The 18557-nt window shown below is 41.5% G+C and overlaps 9 non-coding genes and 1 pseudogene across 9 annotated transcripts; 1 reads left to right on the top strand and 9 right to left on the bottom strand.

Annotated features, from left to right (window-relative positions):
- The window catches only part of LOC113034810 (uncharacterized), a 234154-nt pseudogene that overhangs the window by 81578 nt on the left and 134019 nt on the right, over positions 1 to 18557 (top strand).
- Positions 12715 to 12788, bottom strand: trnai-aau (transfer RNA isoleucine (anticodon AAU)). The gene has a single exon. It is a non-coding gene; the product is annotated as a tRNA-Ile (tRNA).
- On the bottom strand, positions 13844 to 13917 carry trnai-aau (transfer RNA isoleucine (anticodon AAU)). Its single transcript has one exon. It is a non-coding gene; the product is annotated as a tRNA-Ile (tRNA).
- trnai-aau (transfer RNA isoleucine (anticodon AAU)) lies at positions 14409 to 14482 on the bottom strand. Its single transcript has one exon. It is a non-coding gene; the product is annotated as a tRNA-Ile (tRNA).
- trnar-ucg (transfer RNA arginine (anticodon UCG)) lies at positions 14951 to 15023 on the bottom strand. Its single transcript has one exon. It is a non-coding gene; the product is annotated as a tRNA-Arg (tRNA).
- trnai-aau (transfer RNA isoleucine (anticodon AAU)) lies at positions 15385 to 15458 on the bottom strand. The gene has a single exon. It is a non-coding gene; the product is annotated as a tRNA-Ile (tRNA).
- trnar-ucg (transfer RNA arginine (anticodon UCG)) lies at positions 15926 to 15998 on the bottom strand. Its single transcript has one exon. It is a non-coding gene; the product is annotated as a tRNA-Arg (tRNA).
- trnai-aau (transfer RNA isoleucine (anticodon AAU)) lies at positions 16914 to 16987 on the bottom strand. Its single transcript has one exon. It is a non-coding gene; the product is annotated as a tRNA-Ile (tRNA).
- Positions 17455 to 17527, bottom strand: trnar-ucg (transfer RNA arginine (anticodon UCG)). The gene has a single exon. It is a non-coding gene; the product is annotated as a tRNA-Arg (tRNA).
- On the bottom strand, positions 18430 to 18502 carry trnar-ucg (transfer RNA arginine (anticodon UCG)). Its single transcript has one exon. It is a non-coding gene; the product is annotated as a tRNA-Arg (tRNA).

The following is an 18557-nucleotide window of genomic DNA, read 5'->3' as shown; positions in this document are numbered from 1 at the left end:
TTACATGTATGTGATTATTACAGATGTAATTCATATTTCAGAGTAGCAATTGTAAATTACTTCGTGTAATCACGATGAGAGACCACGGCTATAAAAGCGAAGGTGGATTTGGGAAGTCTGTCGCAGCCATGTCCTGTCCGTATACGCGAGCCACCCATTGCGGAAGGTGCAAGATTGATAAGGAGAGTCCTCCGAATTCAGCGTATATTGCGGGACAGACAGGATCCTTTAGCTCAGCGCGACAGTGTGGTCATTGAGAGATATCGATATTCCCGTGAGGGTATTATTCACTTAACCAACTTGTTGACGAGGGGGTGCAGGACCACCACCTGTCTTTTTTTGCTCTGCCCTTTTCTTGGTTGCTGTTATGAACAAACAAACAGATTATTTCAGGGTCTCTTTCCAAGAGACGAAAAGCAATATAAGTGATAAATATTACCATTCTGTAGAATATTCTTATATTTCACTTTTACTTGTTCCCATGTTCTAGTGGGTCCTGTTGTGGCTCTAATGTGAAAGGGGATATAATATAACAATATAATATAATGTAATATAATATTGGATAATATAGTGTAATATAATAAATCTATAAATAGGCTAAATAATAAAGTGACTGAATAGTGGTATTGTCATGCGCTTTGGGTGCCTTGAAAAGCGTTATATAAACTCACTCCATTATTATTGTTATTATTAAATTACTTACTAGTTTGATTTGTCAGCAACTTTCTGCCAGCCCTCTCTCCTTGCTTTTGCAGCCTTTGCAGTGTTCCCTTGCGTTTTAATTAAACTCTGAAACTCCTGAAATCCCTCACTCAAGAGTTCTTGCTCTGCTGCCGAAAAACACCGAGCGCGCCCCTTCGACATTTTCGTCGACCAATCAGCGGGTTGCCGATCAATGTTTCTGCTATCGATGCGTAGCCCCTTTTACGACACCCAGTGATCGCACATTACTTCATCCAGCTGTACTAATCGTCAACAACAGGTGGGTTCGGGGAACCGGATTAGCGAGCTCACGGTTAGCGCGATCGTTTGATCTTGGATGTGTCATTTGATCTTGGATGTAGTGAGCGACGTACGAAGAACGGGCCCCAGGAGAGGAAAGCTAAATACAATCAACAAAGAACACATGACACTGTCAGAATAAAACAGGAAACACTAAAACTAGACATGACAACACAAACTTAACAAACCTAATGCGTGATGAATAATACAAGAACCCAAAACATAGAAAACCAGAGGAACAATAAACAAAAACTGCCCAAACTAAAGACAAATAGGAAATGACACAAAACTAATCACATAACAAAATGAGACAAATACAAACATGAACTCAGAGCGCTGGGTCAGAGACCCAGCCTGTGACAGCTAGAAATGTGTTTTGGACTTTGTACGTGCCTTGTCTCTGTAACCACTTTTTTTTACATTAGTAATTCCTTTTGTGCATGATTTTATATTGTTGTCAATAATAAATTAATTAAAGCAACAAAACAACCTGAAGAGCCGGTTGGGAGCCGAAAGAGCCGGTTCTCTAAAGAAGAGGAGAGTCCTGGCCCTGCCAGTGTAGCAGAAATGATGATGCAGCAGCAGCCGTTCTTCTCTGCGTGAGTAGCTTAATGTTGTTCGTGTGTAATTTACGTTGAGTAGGCTAACCACGTTATTACATTAATGCATGTAAGGTGAACTAGCAAACACCGTCGTAGTTACATGCTGCTGTCTTCTTGTTTGATGGCAGATACTCCCTTCACCCTGGCCAAAAAGGCTAAAATGACCAAAGAAAAAGAGGGAAACAGCTAAACATGAGAGGTTTTTGGACAAAGTTTGTGTTTTTTCCATTGTTTAAGCACTGCTTCCAGCCAAGAGTGATACCATATATGCCCCATAGCTGCAGAAAAGGCTAACATTGTTATCTTTTTACAAAAAACAGCTGAACATGAGAGGTTTTTGGACCTATTTTGTGTTCTCCATTCTTTAAGCACCAGTTTGAGCACCGTTTAAGCACCGGCACCGTTTCAAAAGTACTGGTTTGGTACTGGTATTGGATAAAACCTAAACGATACCCATCCCTACATGCTACCAATCCCAAAGTGACAAAAAGAAAGGGAGAAAACAGGAGCTTTCTGAACAGGTGGGAGAATATGATGAAGAAAATTAATTTAATTTAATTTAAAATTTAATTCAGAATGCTGCAAATACAATTTTTATTTAAGAAATGACTTCAACTGATCTGTTATTTAATTGGAATTTTGATTTTGCATGTGTGCAATATTAAGTTTATATTAGTTTTATATATTGTTTAGTATTAAGCTTTGCTTGTTCCATATTTAGTTTTTCAGCAAAACTTGTTTGAGTCCATAAGAAAAGATTCCTTGTTATATTTGGAGGAAGATTTTTTTCAATGATTATTAATGTTAGCCCGCAATTTTGATCCAGTTATGAACTGGTGCAGAACTGAAGAAGCTTCTCGGATGAGAGGTGAAACGTCTTCAAGTAACTTAAAGAAGTCCAGACGCTTTTCTTTGCAAGCTCCTTTGATCCAGTTATGAACTTTGGCCCACTGTGTATTTGAGTTTGACACCCCTGCTTTAACGCGTAAAATGAAGTGGCAAACCTCCACTCAAACCTCCCAGTTGTTTAACGCTTTGACTGTTCTGAATAATAATATGTTGAGTGCTACTAACCTGTTGATGTTTGGAGACTGTGTAACCCCACTGGTAGAGATTACTCTTGTTTTTCACAAGTGCACAAATCGTACTCCAGAATAGATTATTTTTTTTGCTTGATTCTAAATTGATGTCTAAAGTTGTATGCTCAACTTATCATAATATCTTGATCTTGGATCACTCGCCAACCTCTTTAGTCCTGGACTTCTGTGGTACAAAACAACAGGGTAACTGGCGTTTTCACCCGTCACTCCTGTCTGAGACATCCTTTTGCCGATTTATGACAACTAAAATATCAGAATTCTTGGAAACTAATGATAAACAAGACGTTTCTGATTCGATTCTATTGGAAACATGCGAGGAGAAATTATTTCTTTTGAATCCTCGTTAAAAAAGGACGCCAGAAACGCCTGTTCGAAATAGAAGCTGAATTAACACAGTTAGAACAGGACCACAAGGCCTCCTCTTGTCCCTCTTTGTTTCAAGACATCATTAAAAGGAAGTTTGAGTAAACCACAATTTTATCTTGTCAAGTAACAGATCAGCTATTTAGGATCAGACAGAAGCGTTTTGTGTTTGGAGATAAGCCCCATAAGCTTCTTTCTCGGCAGCTGAGAGGCCTACAGGCCAGTAGGGCTATACACAAAATAAAATCAAGATCAGGCGAAATATTAATTAGCCCTAAAGCTATTAATGAGCGATTTAGAGAATATTATGAAGAGCTCTATATGTCGAAATCTTGGGGCAATATTTCTGATTGGTTAGGGAAGCAGGATCTCGCTGCACGAGAGGCTTTAAACTCAGATATTACTGTTGAAGAAGTTTCGAAAGCTATTAAGTCATTCCCCAGTGGAAAGTCCCCAGGCCCAGATGGGTTTGGCATTGAATTGTATAAAAAATACTCTGAAAAGGTGGCCCTGCTTTTATTGAGAATGTTTAAGCATTCTTTCCATACTCAAGCATTCCCCCGTGCGCTAATATTTCTTTGTTATTGAAAGAAGGAAAGGATGAAACAGAATGTTCCTCTTATCGACATATTGCTTTGTTGAATTTGGATATGAAAATTTTCACTAAAATTTTGGCAAACAGATTAAATAGACATGTTGGATCAATTATCCATCCGGATCAAACTGGGTTTGTCCCCCAGAGGTTTTCCTTCTTTAATGTCTGAAGATTGATGAATATTATGTACAGTGTTGGGTAAGTTAAATCAGTGTGATTTTAGCAAAGATTATTTAGTTTTGCGACATAAGAGAAAGAGGAATTTGGTGACCTTGGTCCATGAGAAGTCCATAACAAATAAGTTGGATATGGATGACTCTGTAAGAGTGTTTTTGGAAAGGTAAACAGGAGACTGTTGTTGTAGAGTGGACCGAGGAGAAAGGAGAGTGGAGCTGTTTAGTTGCAAACAGACTTCAGTCCCTTGCGAAACAAATAAGCTTAAAGCTTAAAGACAAAATCTGTTTTGTTCAAGAGCTGGTGATTTTTTTTTCATTACTATGCCAACCCGTTTTAGTTTTGTAAATATTGGCTATATTGAGAAGTCTTATTTTAATCTTACTTTATTTTACAAATTTATTTGAGAATCAGGCCATTCAATAAAGATGGATTTGATGTTGTTGGTTGTAAAGATCTGGATGGATAGTTTAATTTATTCTTTATTTTCTTTTTTAATTCTATTTTTGAGTTTTATTTTTTAAGACTTGGTGAACTGTATTTTTTAAATAACATCGCCTACCCTTTTTAGTTTTGTTAATATTGGCAATAGTAAGATGTATTATTGTTGGGCTTGGATATATTTAATATAGGGCATCTAATTAGTGCTTTTAGTTGTTAGTTGTTGTTAGAATCTGATGATGTCATGGTCCTGGGTCGGTGACCCAGCGCTTTAAGTTTATTATTATCATGTTATATTCGGTCTGCATCTGTATCTCTGTCTGTCTATGGTGTCACCCCGTCTGTGTGTGAATCTGTCTGTTTAGTTCAACGTCTTGTCTCCCTGTGTCTGAGTTTCCTGTTTTATTGTGAAGGTCTGTGTCATATGTCAAAGTGTTCAGTTTTACCTTTCTCCTGTCTCGTTAGCCTAGTTCCTCCCAGCTGTGTTCCCCACCTGTGTTCTCTGAGTGTATTTAAGTTGTGTCTTCTGTCATGGTAGTTGCTGGTTCGTCTGTGTCATTTCCCTTCCGCCATTCTGTGTTTGTGCCTCCGGCTTCCTGGTCATTCTCCCTGCAAGGTACCCTCGCTCTTGTTCTGGTTTTGTGTTTAGTTTTCCCAGTTTAGAGTTTTTACCGTTCTGTTTCTCGCCACCCCTTTTTGTTGTACTTCTCCGGTTGTAAATAAAGCTCACCCTCCACTTAAGCAGTCTGCATCTTGGGTCCGTTATTTATCCACACGGCCTGCCCCGGCAAACCGTGACAGATGAGGAATATTTTGGTTGTTTTGTTTTTCTGTTTTCCCCCTGACGGATTACCACCTTAATGTGGTCAGGGGGTTTGCGTGCATCGGTGACCCTAAGAGTTAGACCAGCCTTCAGGTGGGACATCCAAGTTGATCTAGTCTTAGGGTAGAGGCCTGACAAAGTGCAATTCAGTTACAAGACAAAGACAGTTATTAAGAACACCCCACCCAACCCCACCCCTTTCCTGCCTCCACTGCCACCATTTGCCCCCTTTACATTTCGGTCTGCCCCTTTATATATGCTTGTCTAGAACCGGCCCAGGTCGACTATGACAAGTTGCTCCGTTTGGTTTAAATTCTTTCATAACTCCTCCTATGAGGTGTTCAAGCGCCCCCAAATTTAATCAGAGCACCTCTAAAAATACTACTACTACTATATTAATACTAGTAATAATACCACATGTTAGTATTATTTTCTGGAATTATCATTAAACATTATATTTTCTTAACTTGCCTAATGATGACATACAGGACAGATGAGAACAAGTTTCATATGCAGTGTTTATGATGTCATGATGTTACAGTGCACTCACACAGAGGCTGGTTTGTCATTAATCGCCTAATTAAGACTTTCTTTGCTGTGGCAGAAAGACGATGAAGAGATCCTGTCATGGCACAAATCAGTGATGCAGATTTAAAACACACTTTAACTGAAATACAGCAAAAGTTCAAACTGTCCTGATAATACGGCGACGTTGCTGTGACAAAAAGTTTTTATCTGTTCTCTAAATAGCATCAAAAACATTAGAGATTATTAGCTAACTCTAACCTTCTGATCCACTAGTCTGCTTGTATTCAGGGGCTGAGAAGCTGATGAAATTTATTATTTTAGTTTGTTAAAGATTTCTGCTCCTGCTCTGATGGAATTGGGCTTCAGTGTTTGTTTACAGTGCAGCTCCACATCCAGGCGACAGCAGGTGAAAATGATGTTACCTGTCAGTGTCCAGCTGCAGCCTGTGTTCAATATTGTTATAAACTGATGTGGATCAGTTCGTGTCTTTTTTTGTTTTTGTCTTTGTAAATTCTGTTTCACTGCAACATTGAACAAAGCCTGAGAGAGCAGGATGAAGACAGCCTTCAAGCATCAAACTTTAAGCGTGAGGACATTTCAAATGCAACGTTTCTATCAGCTCAACAAACATCAGCAAACACACAAACTCTCCATGTGCAGTTTGTGTCACAGTGAGTTGGAGCTAAAGGTCCAGCTGCTGTATTTCACAGGGAGGGGGTAAAGCTCACATGTAACATTTAAAGCTCAGTTTTTAAATCAAATATTGGGTCTGTACATGTGACATTATGTTTTTTCATATTCTGAAACGTGCTGCTAAACAAACTGATGAAGACTAACGGTGTTATTTAAAGGTTGCATGCTACTGCAGGATAAACAGGTTAGTTTGCTGCACTGTGATGGATTTAAAGTACAGAACAGTGTGTGACTGTGGCGCTTAGATTCACTGGATTCCACCTTCAGAGCAGCTGAATAGTGTCTAATCTAAAGACAGCATAAACAATTTACTGTCAGTGTAGAGAATGGAAATCAGCCTGTTCAACTCATAAAATCATCAGCTGACATCTGGTTGAATTCACTTGTGTAAATCCACAAAGAGCAGCAGGTCAGCTGATCACAGCCTGTACATTCAGAAAATCCACTGGAGCTCTGAATAGAAATGATTGTGATTTGTGATCTTTTCCAGGCACTGAGCCATTACAGCTGATTTTAGGGTTCCTCCACCTGCTGAATCCACTTTAACTCCTGACTCCTCATTTTCCTGTTTAGGGACAAAGTCGCCCTCTACAACGTAGGCAACAGAAAATAGAGCCATGTTTTATTTTCCTTCTTTTTCTCTGCTCACGAGGCAGAGCTCAGCTACTTTTTACTGTCTTACACTGAGTACATTTCAGAGCCTGTACTTTTTCACTTTTACTTAAGTAAATACATTGAATCAGTTTTACTGGAGCATTTTTAACACAGGTTTCTGTACTTCTACTTAAGTACAACGTGTGTGTACTTTTGCCACATTAAAGTCTCCCTCTTCTGTGGTGCCGCCTTAAGTCTTCTTTATCGTGATCTTTTTCACCTCTGAGGGGAAATTTTGATGCTCGTCCTCTTTGTCAGAAAGATGCAGTCCTCAGCTGACTGAATAAGCTCACTAGAGCTTTCAGCAGCTAGCAGTGGAGCTAAAGCCTGAACAGGTAATAGAGCTAGAAACTGACCTATGGTATGGGTAGGTGCAAGGTGCAGAGCGGAGCTCAGTAACAGTCACTGGGTAAACTAGGTTAATGGTGCCAAACACAGTTTCAGGAGACAGACGTATGGCAGGCTGGTTTTAGCAACTCTGCTGTTCTTAAGCTGTCCATGTTCGAAATAGCGAATCTTTGAAACAGTCTTTGTATACACAGATTCAGGCTTAGCAAACTCAGTAACTCTCAGCTCAGAAGGAGGTTACAGAAGCAGGTGTATTTTCACAGGCCATCACAGAATAAACTGCACAGTCCAAGGGTGTAACAATACCACAACAGTGTTAACAGTGACTGACACAAAAGCATGGTGAGCTGGTTTACATATAAATGGCTGTGAAACACAAAATCCAACCTAATTCATTATTTCTGAGGCACTAAGTCCAGCATTTCAGCCAGTTTAACTATGGCAGGTGGCACTCTGCTACCATTTACGTTTACCAGCTGAGGCGCAGAAAAGATCACAAACTGGGAAACTGGCGGATCAACACAGGAAGTCTCAGATGCAGGAGCAGGATTACTGATGTCCAGGCTCCTCAGCACGCACTGTTTTATTCACAACTGTTGATGGTGTGGCTGGGCTCAGGCTGGGAAACCTCAGAATCAGCAGGCTGAGGAGGAAAACAGTCCAGTGGGGATACAATGCCAGTGATAGCTTGGAGGTGAGTCTGGGGTGGAGTAACAGTCCTTTGTTCAGCAAACTCAACAGCTGGAAAATCCATATTGGCCAACTCAGAGAAAACACTGCGAGCATTAGCAGAGTCTGACGGCTCAGGAACACAAAGATCACGAGCGAGGACAACCGGTGAATAACGTGACACCGAGGAGTCCCTCTGAACAATGTCTGTAGAGTTCAAACACACAGTCATCTGATGTAGCAGATACAGAGTCCACGGAAGACGAAGCAGTGTTACTCACAGTGGCAGATCTGTCATGAAGTCCAGGATCAGAATGCTGAGCGTGCGAAACACAGTCACTCTCTCCCACGGCTGCAGTCTGCTCAGCTGTACTGGAGCGACGGCGGCGTGAACGCCAATCTGACAGCGGCGTGACGTTTTGACAAACATCGGTTCAGGAAGCGCTCCTCTCCTGTTCAGGTGGAGTCATTTAGCGGGTTTGTAGAAACTGCAGTTTGCGGTTCTTTGAATTGAAGTTGGTGTTCTGCTAAATGCAGTTTGTCACTCTGAAGATATTGTAGCTGCTGTTTTGTTCTCAGTTTGCTTTCCTGTTTGTGCTGCTCGTTTGTTCTCGGTTGTGTTGCTGTAGTTCTTTTTGCTGCTGTGTGCATTGACTTGGATCATCCATCAGTAAAAATCTAACTCAAATGCAATACAATGAATTCATCATTCATATAAAAAAATCCACATGGACACAGACTTTCTAATCGGACATCACAAAGTTATTCTGAAGCTGTAAATCTGTAAAATTAAAAACTCCCCAAAACTACTATGAGAAAACCCTGAAAAGGTTCAACGATAGAAGAAAAATGCTTTACATATAAAAACCAACAGAGGTTCCTAATAAATAGACTAAAAAACAGAGAATAGCTGAACAGTTTCTGTGACACAGACCTAAAAATGCATAAATGCTCCATGATTTTCGTTTCTATCCATCATCTTGAACACTGGCTATAAATGTGTTCACGTCATTATTGTGTGATTTGGTTTCTTCACGTGTCTCCTTCAGTGCAAATAAAGGATTGTTAGAGTGTGTGCTGTGTGTTTTTCTGAAGCATGACAATCCTTTCCAACAAGTGTTTCCAGCTGTTTGTCTCCCCTCTGCACTTTAATCTTTCTTCTTGTCATGTCTGTGTTTGTCCACCAGATGTCTCCCTCAGCTCATTTACTCCACATCAGAAGCATCAGCTTTGTGGAGTGTGGAGATGCTCTGCCTGCCAGACACAGCTTAGGGCAAAGAAACATGTCTCTCCTCCACATCTGTCATCTGAAAAATGACATTAAATGTCATCACTCTAGATACAATAAGAACAATAAAAAAAAACCTCAAAGATTCAATCTTTTGTTACATTTTAAAAGTTCAAACCTTTAAAGACATTAAGTTTAAGATCATATATGATCAAGAAAATCATGCTTTTGTTCATTCCGAGTATGTATTCTGTTGTGATTTTGCCATTTGTTAGGTTTCTGTTCTTTGCCTGCCTGCTCCCACTTCTCTGTGTTCCCTCTGTCTGTCCATGGAGTTATTGTGTCTGCTCATGAGTCTGCCTGTCAAGTTCAGTGTCCTGTCTGGTTCTCTGTGTCTGTTAGTTTCCTGTTTAATTCTGAAAGTTCATGTCTCATGTCAGTGTGTTCAGTTTTACCTCTCCCCTGTCTCGTTAGCCTAATTGTGAGTGTCTGGTTTAAGTTTTGTTCTTTAGTTTTCCATGTTTAGGTTGTTTACTCCCCGCTCTGCTCTTCCTGTTTTTGTCACCTTATCACCGCTGTAAATAAACACTCACTCGCACCCCAGCCAGTGCCTGCATTTTGGATCCTTTTCTCAATACACCACACGACTGCCCCCAGCCGTGACAAATCTTCACATTTCAGAAACTGGAACCAGCTTTAAATGTGATTAAAATAATGACAAAACAATCAATTCTCTGGTCATTGACTAACTGATGAATAACTGCATTTGACAACCCACTACAGCAACAACCAGGGGCAGAGCGTGGGGATGGCTTACTGGGCTTAAGCCCGGGTTGTTTTTTCAGAAGCCCGGGGTCTTTTGGAGTGTAATTTTTTCATAGTTAGATGCCTGGCTGACAACTGTATAAAACAAAAAGTACACACAATATTCGAAGCACATAGTGCACACCGTGGGAATTTACGACTGTGCATGAATCCCCCCTCATATTGGTATGATCTGAGCTCAGGTACTAAGCGACTGAGCGAGGGGGCGGGGCAGCTGCTGCCAGCAGTGAGTGCGCTGTTGGAGAAACGGAGCCAGCCATACTAAGGAGAGCTTAAGTTTGACCAGGTACCAAAGCAAATCATTCGTACCGTACAAATAATGTAAATATGACGGTGCATCACGAAAGATTGATATCAAACTGATCACTTGACCAATATTACGTTACTTGCTCTTCGAGTGAATCAACAAATGGCGAAATGAAAAGCCGAACAAATGCTATTTTTTTTAGAGTCTTAGCTTACGTGTGTTTATTTCATATTTTCAGTTCTTACCCTCCCCGACTAAATCGGTTTCAGTTATGTACTGAAATATAAGAATGGACATTAGAGGGTTCTTTCAAAGAAAAAACTCAGGTAAATGTTATTTTATATATTATGCTTTGTATGTTGTTCAGTATATTTCTATGCAAAACAAGAGGGATTTCAGTACACAGCAGGATATTCACATTTGTAACCAGATATTTACACTTTAGGGAGAAAACATAAAACATTTTTACTGTACAACATCAATTTAGAGTAAACTTTTGTTTTAGATAAATATTGAAATATCTTTTGAATTAGTTAAATGTCAGAATAAAGAGAGACAGAGCTGTATTTTTTATCACTTTCATCAAATTTAGGAGTACATGTACACTAAGTTTATTGTTAATTAATAAGAAACTCCAGACGATTCCATTCTGAGCTGAAGAAGCTTCTGATAGGTTAGTAGAGTCCATGTGAGTAAATTTTCTGTGACATGGGAAAATCAAAAGATGTCAACCAAAACACCAGGAAAAGAACTGTGGAGCTCCATAAGTGTGGCTCAGTTTGAATACAATTTGGTGCCATTTACAGTTAAGAAATACAGATAGTTTCTCTCTTTACTCTTAAAGTTAACAAATATGTTTTTTAGATTTATCAGTCTAAAAAATAAACATTTAGTCTGATTTGATGTTACAATTAAAAAAGTGTTTGTGTTTTGATCTGAAGAGTACATAAATATCTGGTTTCAACTGTATATTTGATGATTGTCAGCACAAAGAGAGAGAGAGGAACAGAGAGGGAGATGGAGAATGAGGACAGAACAGAGGTGGAACAAGAGCAGGTGAGACACACATCTTAGTCAAATGGTTGTTTACCAAAAGTATCACCGTATCATGTATCTCGTACCTAGTGTTTCTTTTTAGGTTTGTTATTTTTCAAATTCTATATTTATTAAGTTCTGCAGGCTTGTTTGCACAACAAGGCTAAGTAATTATATAAACTTTTCTCAATCTAAATATTGTACTTTGGTAGAATTAAACAATAAATGTAGTGCAGGTCTATGATGACTTTTAGTGCTACTATCATCTAGTTCTGATTCTGGTTCTGTCTTGGTTAAGTCCTCAGTAGTCCTGATTTTGAACTGTTGTAGTCCTATTTTAATTCCGGATCAGTTCTGGGTCTGGTTGAATTGGGGTTTAGTCCTCGTGTCTTGATACAGCCCCGATTTTGTTCTGCCTTGCTGCCTAATTAAAAAACTAGTTTAAGGTGTCCTGCACATGTGATATATATTTTTCCCTATATGAAGTCATTGTTTTTTGAACAAAACTCAAAACAGAGCCTATTAATCTTTCAGTAATTTCTACACCCCCCCCCCCCCCCCCCCCAAAAAAAAAAAAAAAAAAAAAATCCCACATGCATACTACCCTTTTGGGCTAAGCCCCGGGTGTTTCAAATGTCTGGCTCCGCCTCTGGCAACAACAGAGGTTTCAAACATACTGAGTATGAAGAGTAGTATAATTTAAACTCACGTGACTCAAGCAGCTTCCAGCAGCTTCAAGCCTGAAGCAGCCTCAAGGTGCTTCAAGCAGCTTTAAACCTCTGGCAGATCTCACCCTGCAGCAGTTCTCAGCTGCTAGCAGCACTCTGCTTCAAGCAGTCACCTGCAACTTCCAGTAGCTGTCAAATAACAGCAGGTCTCAGCTTCCAGCAGCTTCAAGCCTCCAGCAAACATCCAGCAGCACTTAGCAACGCATGCCTGCTCCTTGAGGACTCACAACCAACCACGAGGGGACTCGAATCTGCAATGTTCTGATCCGAAGTCAGACGCCTTGTCCGTTAGGCCACGTGGTCTGGCAGAAGCTCCCACTTTTCACGAACGTTCGTTGGAGTCTGCTTGAGCCAACTGCTGGTGTTGGGTTGGTCACGTGGCTGGTGGATATTGCTTGATTGTTGCTTGAAATAATTGATTGTTGCTTGAAATAAGTGCATGCCACAGAATTTCTCCCATGTATCACGCTCTTAAAAACGTAGTCCTACCTGCCACATGCACAGTGGATCCACCCACTAAGCCAGAGTATCAACTGCCAATGGACGTCATGAAGCTTACGTGGCCCGATCTGTCACCTGGAAGTTGGCAGAAGTTTTTTTCTTGGATCCCACCAAACAAAACCACAGTCTACCATGAGACAGCACCTTCCATACTGGAATGGCCAGTATGGGGATTGAACCCATGACTTTGGCGTTATTAGCACCACGCTCTGACCAGCTGAGCTAACCGGCCCACAACTTGTGCCTAAACCGACACCTATTTTTTGTCTAACATACCAAAAAAGAGGGTGGAAGAACTGTTAAGAACACAAGAGAAATGTGTGTTTACAAGAAATTACTTCAACATAGTGGGAAAAAAACTCTTCTGTTGACTTACAAAAAATGCTTTAAGAAGAAATTTGCCACAAAACAATACATGGTGTGCGTCTTCTACTGTTAGGGTCGATAGGTGAGGATATAAAGCAGCAGTTTTTGATGCAGTATGCTGTGTCAGACTTTGGAAATGAGTGATTTATCCAGAAAGTAGCTGGAAAAGTGATTTGGAGATTGTAGCTAAGCATGTAATGTATTCATTAGCGTGTCATGTGTCAGTGAATTTTGTGGTTTGCTGTCATTTGTAGTTGCGTACATCACTCACCTGGAAGTTGGCAGAGGTTTTTTCTTGGATCCCACCAAATAAAATCCACAATCTATCACCAGACAGTACCTTAGATGGCTGCTGGAATGGTCAGTATGGGGATTGAACCCATGACCTTGGCGTTATTAGCACCATGCTCTGACCAGCTGAGCTAACCGGCCTACAACTTGTGTGCAAACTGATCCTTTTGTTGACTAATATACCAAAAAAGAGGGTGGAAGAACTGTTAAGAACACAAGAGAAATGTGTGTTTACAAGAAATTACTTCAACATAGTGGGAAAAAAACTCTTCTGTTGACTTACAAAAAATGCTTTAAGAAGAAATTTGCCACAAAACAATACATGGTGTGCGTCTTCTACTGTTAGGGTCGATAGGTGAGGATATAAAGCAGCAGTTTTTGATGCAGTATGCTGTGTCAGACTTTGGAAATGAGTGATTTATCCAGAAAGTAGCTGGAAAAGTGATTTGGAGATTGTAGCTAAGCATGTAATGTATTCATTAGCGTGTCATTTGTCAGTGAATTTTGTGGTTTGCTGTCATTTGTAGTTGCGTACATCACTCACCTGGAAGTTGGCAGAGGTTTTTTTTGGATCCCACCAAATAAAATCCACAATCTATCACTAGACAGCACCTTAGATGGAAGCTGGAATGGCCAGTATGGGGATTGAACCCATGACCTTGGCGTTATTAGCACCACGCTCTGACCAGCTGAGCTAACCGGCCTACAACTTGTGTGCAAATTAATCCTTTTGTTGACTAATATACCAAAAAAGAGGGTGGAAGAACTGTTAAGAACACAAGAGAAATGTGTGTTTACAAGAAATTACTTCAACATAGTGGGAAAAAAACCTCTTCTGTTGACTTACAAAAAATGCTTTAAGAAGAAATTTGCCACAAAACAATACATGGTGTGAGTCTTCTACTGTTAGGGTCGATAGGTGAGGATATAAAGCAGCAGTTTTTGATGCAGTATGCTGTGTCAGACTTTGGAAATGAGTGATTTATCCAGAAAGTAGCTGGAAAAGTGATTTGGAGATTGTAGCTAAGCATGTAATGTATTCATTAGCGTGTCATGTGTCAGTGAATTTTGTGGTTTGCTGTCATTTGTAGTTGCGTACATCACTCACCTGGAAGTTGGCAGAGGTTTTTTCTTGGATCGCACCAAATAAAATCCACAATCTATCACCAGACAGCACCTTAGATGGCTGCTGGAATGGCCAGTATGGGGATTGAACCCATGACCTTGGCATTATTAGCACCACGCTCTGACCAGCTAAGCTAACCGGCCTACAACTTGTGTGCAAACTGATCCTTTTGTTGACTAATATACCAAAAAAGAGGGTGGAAGAAGTGTTAAGAACACAAGAGAAATGTGTGTTTACAAGAAATTACTTCAAGCTGTACCAATGAAAGCCAACTCATGGAATCTCCCACTGATCAGAAGCCACCTATGCAGGTGGAGTTCCACCAACAGCCTGCTTCCAAGTCGTGATTTTTTTCAAACGTGTCGCTTGAGGTCATGGCATGTTATTGATTTTCTATGGTTGCTTCTAAGCCAAGACTACTGGAGCCTGGCACTGATAAGGCCAAGTTCATGGCTTCAGTCCCCAAACTGGCCAATGGAGCCTCGTTTGAGAACTCGTAGAGTCTCTGTTGAAGGACATGAAGTTGACAACAGCGTAGCAATTTTGGATGACATAAAGGAGCTGAGGTTGGCATGCTGCGAACGCATGCCTGCTCCTCAATGACTCACAACCAACCACGAAGGGACTCGAACCCTCAATCTTCTGATCCGAAGTCAGACGCCTTGTCCGGTAGGCCACGTGGTCTGGCAGAAGCTCCCACTTTTCACGAACGTTCGTTGGAGTCTGCTTGAGCCAACTGCTGGTGTTGGGTTGGTCACGTGGCTGGTGGATATTGCTTGATTGTTGCTTGAAATAATTGATTGTTGCTTGAAATAAGTGCATGCCACAGAATTTCTCCCATGTATCACGCTCTTAAAAACGCAGTCCTACCTGCCACATGCACAGTGGATCCACCCACTAAGCCAGAGTATCAACTGCCAATGGACGTCATAAAGCTTACGTGGCCCAATCTGTCACCTGGAAGTTGGCAGAAGTTTTTTTCTTGGATCCCACCAAATAAAATCCACAATCTATCACTAGACAGCACCTTAGATGGCTGCTGGAATGGCCAGTATGGGGATTGAACCCATGACCATGGCGTTATTAGCACCACGCTCTGACCAGATGAGCTAACCGGCCTACAACTTGTGTGCAAACTGATCCTTTTGTTGACTAATATACCAAAAAAGAGGGTGGAAGAACTGTTAAGAACACAAGAGAAATGTGTGTTTACAAGAAATTACTTCAAGCTGTACCAATGAAAGCCAACTCTTGGAAGCTCCCACTGATCAGAAGTCACCTATGTAGGTGGAGTTCCACCGACAGCCTGCTTCCAAGTTGTGATTTTTTCACCCGTGTCACTTGAGGTCATGGCATGTTATTGACTTTCTATGGTTGCTTCTAAGCCAAGACTACTGGAGCCTGGCACTGATAAGGCCAAGTTCATGGCTTCAGTCCCCAACCTGGCCATTCGAGCCTCGTTTGAGAACTCGTAGAGTCTCTGTTGAAGGACATGAAGTTGACTACAGCATAGCAATTTTGGATGACATAAAGGAGCTGAGGTTGGCATGCTGCGAACGCATGCCTGCTCCTCAAGGACTCACAACCAACCACGAAGGGACTCGAACCCTCAATCTTCTGATACGAAGTCAGACGCCTTGTCCGTTAGGCCACGTGGTCTGGCAGAAGCTCCCACTTTTCACGAACGTTCGTTGGAGTCTGCTTGAGCCAACTGCTGGTGTTGGGTTGGTCACGTGGCTGGTGGATATTGCTTGATTGTTGCTTGAAATAATTGATTGTTGCTTGATATAAGTGCATGCCACAGCATTTCTCCCATGTATCACGCTCTTAAAAACGTAGTCCTACCTGCCACATGCACAGTGGATCCACCCACTAAGCCAGAGTATCAACTGCCAATGGACGTCATAAAGCTTACGTGGCCCGATCTGTCACCTGGAAGTTGGCAGAAGTTTTTTTCTTGGATCCCACCAAACAAAACCACAGTCTACCATGAGACAGCACCTTCAATACTGGAATGGCCAGTATGGGGATTGAACCCATGACTTTGGCGTTATTTGCACCACGCTCTGACCAGCTGAGCTAACCGGCCCACAACTTGTGCCTAAACCGACACCTTTTTTTTGTCTAATATACCAAAAAAGAGGGTGGAAGAACTGTTAAGAACACAAGAGAAATGTGTGTTTACAAGAAATTACTTCAACATATTGGGAAAAAAACTCTTCTGTTGACTTACAAAAAATGCTTTAAGAATAAATTTGCCACAAAACAATACATGGTGTGTGTCTTCTACTGTTAGGGTCGATAGGTGAGGATATAAAGCAGCAGTTTTTGATGCAGTATGCTGTGTCAGACTTTGGAAATGAGTGATTTATCCAGAAAGTAGCTGGAAAAGTGATTTGGAGATTGTAGCTAAGCATGTAATGTATTCATTAGCGTGTCAGTGAATTTTGTGGTTTGCTGTCATTTGTAGTTGCGTACATCACTCACCTGGAAGTTGGCAGAGGTTTTTTCTTGGATCCCACCAAATAAATTCCACAATCTATCACCAGACAGCACCTTAGATGGCTGCTGGAATGGCCAGTATGGGGATTGAACCCATGACCTTGGCGTTATTAGCACCACGCTCTGACCAGCTGAGCTAACCGGCCTACAACTTGTGTGCAAACTGATCCTTTTGTTGACTAATATACCAAAAAAGAGGGTGGAAGAAGTGTTAAGAACACAAGAGAAATGTGTGTTTACAAGAAATTACTTCAAGCTGTACCAATGAAAGCCAACTCTTGGAAGCTCCCACTGATCAGAAGTCACCTATGCAGGTGGAGTTCCACCAACAGCCTGCTTGCAAGTCGTGATTTTTTCACCCGTGTTGCTTGAGGTCATGGCATGTTATTGACTTTCTATGGTTGCTTCTAAGCCAAGACTACTGGAGCCTGGCACTGATAAGGCCAAGTTCATGGCTTCAGTCTCCAACCTGGCCATTCGAGCCTCGTTTGAGAACTCGTAGAGTCTCTGTTGAAGGACATGAAGTTGACAACAGCGTAGCAATTTTGGATGACATAAAGGAGCTGAGGTTGGCATGCTGTGAACGCATGCCTGCTCCTCAAGGACTCACAACCAACTACGAAGGGACTCGAACCCTCAATCTTCTGATCCGAAGTCAGACGCCTTGTCCGTTAGGCCACGTGGTCTGGCAGAAGCTCCCACTTTTCACGAACGTTCGTTGGAGTCTGCTCGAGCCAACTGCTGGTGTTGGGTTGGTCACGTGGCTGGTGGATATTGCTTGATTGTTGCTTGAAATAATTGATTGTTGCTTGAAATAAGTGCATGCCACAGAATTTCTCCCATGTATCACGCTCTTAAAAACGCAGTCCTACCTGCCACATGCACAGTGGATCCACCCACTAAGCCAGAGTATCAACTGCCAATGGACGTCATAAAGCTTACGTGGCCCGATCTGTCACCTGGAAGTTGGCAGAAGTTTTTTTCTTGGATCCCACCAAATAAAATCCACAATCTATCACTAGACAGCACCTTAGATGGCTGCTGGAATGGCCAGTATGGTGATTGAACCCATGACCATGGCGTTATTAGCACCACGCTCTGACCAGCTGAGCTAACCGGCCTACAACTTGTGTGCAAACTGATCCTTTTGTTGACTAATATACCAAAAAAGAGGGTGGAAGAACTGTTAAGAACACAAGAGAAATGTGTGTTTACAAGAAATTACTTCAAGCTGTACCAATGAAAGCCAACTCTTGGAAGCTCCCACTGATCAGAAGTCACCTATGTAGGTGGAGTTCCACCGACAGCCTGCTTCCAAGTTGTGATTTTTTCACCCGTGTCACTTGAGGTCATGGCATGTTATTGACTTTCTATGGTTGCTTCTAAGCCAAGACTACTGGAGCCTGGCACTGATAAGGCCAGGTTCATGGCTTCAGTCCCCAACCTGGCCATTCGAGCCTCGTTTGAGAACTCGTAGAGTCTCTGTTGAAGGACATGAAGTTGACTACAGCATAGCAATTTTGGATGACATAAAGGAGCTGAGGTTGGCATGCTGCGAACGCATGCCTGCTCCTCAAGGACTCACAACCAACCACGAAGGGACTCGAACCCTCAATCTTCTGATACGAAGTCAGACGCCTTGTCCGTTAGGCCACGTGGTCTGGCAGAAGCTCCCACTTTTCACGAACGTTCGTTGGAGTCTGCTTGAGCCAACTG

The sequence above is a fragment of the Astatotilapia calliptera genome, chromosome 13, assembly GCF_900246225.1.
Source record: "Astatotilapia calliptera chromosome 13, fAstCal1.2, whole genome shotgun sequence".
Lineage (NCBI taxonomy): Eukaryota > Metazoa > Chordata > Actinopteri > Cichliformes > Cichlidae > Astatotilapia > Astatotilapia calliptera.
This window is presented reverse-complemented; position numbering and strand designations above follow the sequence as displayed.